This window comes from Elephantulus edwardii, unplaced genomic scaffold, assembly GCF_000299155.1.
Source record: "Elephantulus edwardii isolate Elephantulus edwardi_28Jun2011 unplaced genomic scaffold, EleEdw1.0 scaffold00041, whole genome shotgun sequence".
Taxonomy (NCBI): domain Eukaryota; kingdom Metazoa; phylum Chordata; class Mammalia; order Macroscelidea; family Macroscelididae; genus Elephantulus; species Elephantulus edwardii.
Window position 1 is genome coordinate 20718474 of NW_006399791.1, and position 6675 is coordinate 20725148.

At 44.4% G+C, this 6675-nt stretch overlaps 1 pseudogene; it reads left to right on the forward strand.

Annotated features, from left to right (window-relative positions):
- Positions 1-2989: 2989 nt before the first annotated feature.
- On the forward strand, positions 2990-4240 carry LOC102857510 (annotated as a pseudogene).
- Positions 4241-6675: the final 2435 nt, after the last annotated feature.

The following is a 6675-nucleotide window of genomic DNA, read 5'->3' on the forward strand; positions in this document are numbered from 1 at the left end:
TCCCACACACTTTCGGGTTGTTAGGAGGGGCCAACCCTTGAAAAAGACATCATATTTGGATAGGCAGAGGGTTGGAAAAAGAGAGGAAGATTCTTGAAAAGGTGGAATGTCAGAATGACTTTACAATAAACTCAAATATACCAGAGGTGTGAAGATGGTACAGGGTATGGCAAAGCTTAGATCTGTTGTTCATGTTGTTGTGCTCAGTGACATCCCATTGAGTACAACTCATAGTAATCCTGTGAACAAAAAGATCTAAACCCTGTCTTATTCTTTACCATCCTTATCATCTTTGTCATCGCTGAGATACTTGATCCCTTTGCTGTAGCCACTGTGTCAATTCACCTAGTTGAGAGTTGCTGTTATGTGCCATGGGGTCTCTTGTGACCCTATGTACAACAGCCCTAAACCCTGCTCTATTCTTTGCCAATCTTATTGTCTCTGACACACCTTCCCCCATTACCCTAGTCACTGAATCAATCCATCTCATCGAGAATTTTTTTCTCCTGCGCCCTCACAAGCATGATGTCCTTCTCCAAGTAGTGGTCTGTCCTTGCAACATGTCCAAAGTATGTCAGACTAAACTTTCGAATCCTTGCCTCCAAAGAGCAGCCTGGTTTCACCCTCTCTTAGACAAACTTGTTTGTTGTCCTAGCAGTCCACAGCATATTCAGTACTCTTCTCCAGCACCACATCTTAAAGACATCTTTTTATCATCTTTTATTCTCTTTTTAGCATCCCTAGTCATTGTCCAGCTCTCTGATACATAGGAAGTGATTGCAAAGACCATGGCCTATATCAGGCATACCTCAGTCTCCAGAGAGGCATCGTTGCTCTTAAGCACTTTGGAGAGGTCTCCAACAGCAGACTTTCCCAACACAATATGTCTTTTCATTTCCTGGCTGATGGTGCTGATTGTGGAGCCAAGCAAAATAAAGCTGTGAACACTCTCAATCTCTTCACCATCTATCATGATGCTGTCAATCGGCCCAGTGGTGATAATCTTTGTTTTCTTGATGTTGAGCTTCAATCCATATTGAACATTGTTGTCCTTGACCCTCTGCAGCAAGCGTTTAAGGTCCTCCTCAATTTCAGCAAGCAGGGCTGTGTTATCTGCATTAACACAGATTGTTGATGTGTCTTCTTCCAAACCTGATGCCACATTTCTCCTCATAGAGCCCAGCCTCCTGGATAATTTGTTCTGCATACATGTTGATAAGGTATGGAGATAGGATACATCCCTCATGTACACCCTTCCTGATTCTGAACCATGCAGTGTTTTCTTGCTCTGTTCTTACTACTGGCTCCTAGGTTTTGCATTAGCATGATCAAGTGTCCTGGGATTCCTATTCTTCTCAGAGTTAGCCATAGTTTGTTGTGGTCCACAAAGTCACACGTTTTTGTATAATCAATGAAACACAGATAGACTCTGGTATTCCCTACTTTCAGCCAAGATCCATCTAACATTAACTACAAGATCCCTGGTACCACTACCCCTCCTAAATCCAGCCTGCATTTCCAGCTGTTCTCTGTTGATGTACCATTGCAGCAATTTTTGGATAATCTTCAGCAGAATCTTGCTTGCATGTGATATTAATGATATTGTTTGATAACTTCCACTCTCTGTCGGATCACCTTTCTTTGGTAGGGTCACCATAAGTCATACTCTACTTTAAAGCACTCGACAACAACATGCTATGAAACACTAATAGTGAATGATGACTGTTTATAATATATATGACCCAAGGAAGATGGAGTGGAATTTGTCTAGGAATTCCCTAGTGATTCTGTTAGATAGATGCTCCGGTGGTGCAGAATCTCATTCTAAATAGTAGTCACTCAGACTGAGTAAGTTAGCATATTTGGAGTTCCTATAAGGTAGCCTAGGCTAGTCAGCAATGTGGTTTCCTTGGATAGACTTTTCGGAATATAGTTGAGGAGTTGAGGAGAATAGCTAACTTTTATAAAGTATGTTCTATGCATGTGGAAATATTCTGGAAATTTCTAAATTTTCAGCACTATAATTTGCAATTCATACTATCCATTCCACCATAAGACAGAATATTATGCATTTCCTTTTTCCAAAAATAATGTTTATATTGTTTTGCTTACAAATTTTGTATAAATTTTGTTTCACACTATTGTGTTTCAGACAATCATTCCCATTCATTATTTTTTTTTTAAATTAATCACATATGCCTACCATTACCCCGTCTTTTCAAGTCATCACTGGATCTTTTCCATTTCTTTTACCCCCGATCTCCCTTTACTAAATTGTGTAACCCTGTGATTATGCCCCTACCTGTCCTCATCCCTTTGCTCCCTCCCCTTTGCCCCTTTGGATACCCATACGTGTTTCACTACTCATCCTTTTATTTTTATGATAATGGTCTTATGCAGTGTTTGTCCTTATGAAACTGAGTTAGTTAATTCAGCATGAGGCTTTTTAATCTCTCTCAGGTTATGTTGTATTTTTCCAAATCGTTGCTCCTGAGTGCTGCATCGTATTCCATTGCATGAAGTACCATGCTTTCTCAGTCCTTTCAGTTGCCTTTAGACATTTGGGGTTTATAGCTACTGAAGCTGAGATTTCTTCAGGTTAACTTGAAGTTTATGGAAGAGATGTGTTCAAATTCAAGTTGAAAGTTTTTACTAATTAATAATTGACATTTGTATGTGTGGTCAGCCAATTTTCACAATAGTTCTAACATTATTTTATAGATTAAGACATTGAGATCTACTGGATTGCATTAGAAGCCCTCCACCCTGGCGGCTGGGCTCGACCGGCCGGTCCACTGCTCGGGCTGTTCCGTTTGGACCTCAGCCCCGCGATGGGAGCTGCACCCTGCTGGCTGAGCTGGTCAGCATCCTCTGACCCTCGCCCTTGAAGTCAGAGAAGAAAGCTACTCAACCCTCCTCTTTACCCCACGGCCTCCATCTGTCGGGTCCTCAGCCTTAGGGCCACCTAGTTTGATCAAGGACCGGGACAATGCTACTGGCAACGGTCCTGGGGAGTGGTCCCCGGGCTGGGCCACCACTCCATCCCTTCCTGGGTCCTGCACTTTCACTCCGATCCCGCTCCACGTCGGTCACACACGCATACCATGTAGAGATGGCCCGCGAACCAGTCAGCCATCAACGTGACGGCTGAGAAGCCTTCAGTCTGTCTCACCTCGTCCATGATGCTCTATTCTGGCCGCTCTCAGGATGGCAGCCCCCTTCTGAAAAGTGCCCGCTATCTACAGCAAGAGCTGCCAGTGCGAATCGCTCACTGCATCAAGGGCTTCCGCAGCCTCCCTTGCATCGTTGACTGCAACCCCACCATCCTGCACGTGCACAAGCTGCACATCCGTGCCTTCCAGAAGCCGACAGACTTCCCTCTGCTCAAGGACCAGACAGAAGAGGCCCAGTGTTGCCAGCTGGTGCGACAGTTGCTGGATGATCATAAGGATGTAGTGACCCTCTCAGTGGAGGGCCTGCGTGAGAGCCGAAGGCACATAGAGGATGAAAAGCTTGTCCACTATTTCTTGGACAAGACCCTGACTTCACGCCTGGGGATCCGCATGTTGGCTACACATCACCTGGCACTGTACGAGGACAAGCCTGACTTTGTGGGCATGACCTGCACTCGCCTCTCACCAAAGAAGATCATTGAAAAATGGGTGGATTTTGCCAGAAGCCTGTGTGAGCACAAGTATGGCGACGCTCCCCGCGTCCACATTAACGGGCCCGTGGCTGCTCGGTTCCCCTTCATCCCTATGCGGCTGGACCACATCCTGCTCGAGAACGCCATGAGTATGCGGCTGGACCACATTCCCCCACGAGCTGCTCAAGAACGCCATGAGAGCTCCAATGGAGAGTCACCTAGACACTCCTTACAATGTCCCAGACGTGCCATCACTATCGCCAACAATGATATTGATCTTGTCATCAGGATTTCAGATAGGGGCGGGGGAATTGCTCACAAGGACCTGGACCGGGTCGTGGACTACCACTTCACGACGGCCGAGGCCAGTACCCAGGATCCCCGGATCAGCCCCCTTTTTGGCCACATGGACATGCTCAGTGGAGGCCAGTCAGGACCCATGCATGGCTTTGGCTTCGGGCTGCTGTCATCACGAGCCTACTCGGAATACCTCGGGGGCTCCCTGCGGCTACAGTCTCTGCAGGGCATCGGCATGGATGTCTACCTGTGGCTCCAAGTCACATTGATGGCCGGAAGGAGAGCTTCCGCATCTGACCCGAGGCCTTGGCCTGCTTGCGGGCCCAGCCCGGGCCACTTACCCTGCTGGGACCTTCCAGGTCAGGCAGAGGCCCAACCTGCTCTACTAGCTGCTGCTTCTTGGCAGTTGGACTTATGTGGAGCTGGGCACCCCCATCCTCAGTGGGGTTCACTGCTTTCCTGCCTTCAGGCCTTGAAGGGGGAAGAAATGGGGAGCCCCTGAAGCCTCCAACACCAGCTTCAGCATTCTTGCTCCTGGGGGACTCCCCGCTTTGACCTGCTGTTTATTGTTAAAAGTTCACATTTTGAATGCCAAAAAAAGAAGCCCTCCACCCTATGTCTGAATATGATCTTACTAGAAACAAGGACTTTAAAGGTGATCAAGGTGAGAGAACTTCTTTACAGAGTACCATAATCCAATCTAACTGATATTCTTATAAATAGAGCAAAATACAGAGAAAGATCCTCAGGGAGAACATCGCATGATGGCAGAGCCAAATATTGGAGTGATCCTATTATACAGCAAGAAAGCCAAGAATTGCCAACCTCAATCAAGCAACAGAATAGGTAAGGAAGGATTTTATTCAGAGACTTCAGAGGGGAAGTAGTTCCACTAACATCTTGATTTTGAACTTTAAGCTACAGCAATGTAAGATAAGACATTTCTGTTTTCTTAAGCCATGCAATATGTGGTGTCTGATTGCAGAAGTTATAAGAGACTAATGCCCATCCACTATTTGCAGTTAATAGTGACCATCTAAATAGTTCTTTTTAGAAGTAAGAAAGGAGAGATTCCATTTTCATTTTGTTATTTTTGTTTTTCCAGGACTGCTCACACATGTCATTAGTAAAAACCAATTTTTTGGAAAGGACACCATACTTGATGAGAAGAAGATCAGTGATAGAAAGAAGCTCTCAGTAAGGTTCAAATTTCATTGCCATCCTGTTGGCACTACTTAATCACTGAGAACTCAGCTAGTTTCTGAGATTCTAAATCACACAAGAGGATATTTCACTCTTTCTGTTCCTGTTGCTGTGTACAGTTGAGTCAGAGCTGACCCCCCCAGCAGGTATTCGGTTGCAGTTAATCACACAGGAGCAGATTGTCCATCCTTGTCCAACCATGGAGCAGCTGATGTATTCAAACCATGTGCCTTTGGGATTGCAGCACAGTTTCTTACCACCAGACTACCAGAGTTCCTTGGTAGATTTAAATCCTCAGAGAGGCACTACTTTGAGGTTAGCAGTGAAACTCCCTACAGACTGAGTCTCCAGAGCTCTCTTAAATGATAGAGGTTGACAAAATAGCTACAGCAGTGTACTCAAGCATGTCAGCGATCATGGAAATAGTGGAAGACTGGGGAACATTTCAATCTGTTACATATGGCATAACATTCTAGACAGCAACGAATAGAGGTTCCCTTGTAAAGTTATATTCACTTCTACAGACATCCCTAATAGTTCCCACTCTCAGGTTTTCTCCACTGTTGCTACGAAGTCCTGCTTTCTTAATTTCTTCACTAAGCACTGAGATACGGCTTATATTCCAAATATATCTATATTTCAGTGTCTCTAGTAGATTGCCATGGTTGAAAATTAATGGCCTTGTTGTTGTTAAGTGCCATCGAGTGGTAAGCAACTCATAGCAACCCTGTAAATGAAAGTCCTCAACTCTTGTGTGACTTTCATCCTTCTCCAGTTTCACAGGGTTTTCATAGGCAAGCTATTACGGAAGTGGATGCCACTCCTACTTCCAAGCTTGTTTTAGTTGGGGAGCTCACCAAACCCTGTCCATCATGGGTAATCATTAACACATTTGATACATCAGTGCCACAGTGTTCAGCTTCACAGCAACCACAAGTTACCTCTGTATGGCAAGTGGACACACCAGGGCTATATGACCTAGAAGGATGTTTGAACAAAAGCAATTAAAACAGGCCTGAAGGCCGAAGATTAAAAGTCACCCACCTTTGTCTTGGTAGCATCACTTTCTGTTCACTAGGCCAACTGATCTCTCTCTATGCTGATGTTAATGGCCTTAGTGAGGGAATATATGCAAAATAATAAAATGTATTAGCCAACACTACTACTGGAATAATGTCATTATTATTTGTTATTTTTTTATAAATAGAATCCAAGGAATTTCAGCCAATTAAGGATCTCTCATTAGAAAAATTTTCAATCCAAGCCTCCATGGAGGCTCAATAGGAGTGAAAAAGTTTTCTTCAGTTATTTATTTAAATTTGTTTGGCTGCAAGAGAGATACAAGCTAGTTCATCATCAGAAACAGAAGAAAGCAACCTGAAAGTCATTACCTCTGAGGATCAGGGTAGAAAGTGAACTTTCTACTTAGCATACACATGTTTAGCCAGAGACTATTGGCAGTTATCACATGCAAGGTGACTTTAGAAATTAAAGTTCCATCCTTGTGGTTTATCTCACTTGGAGCAGGG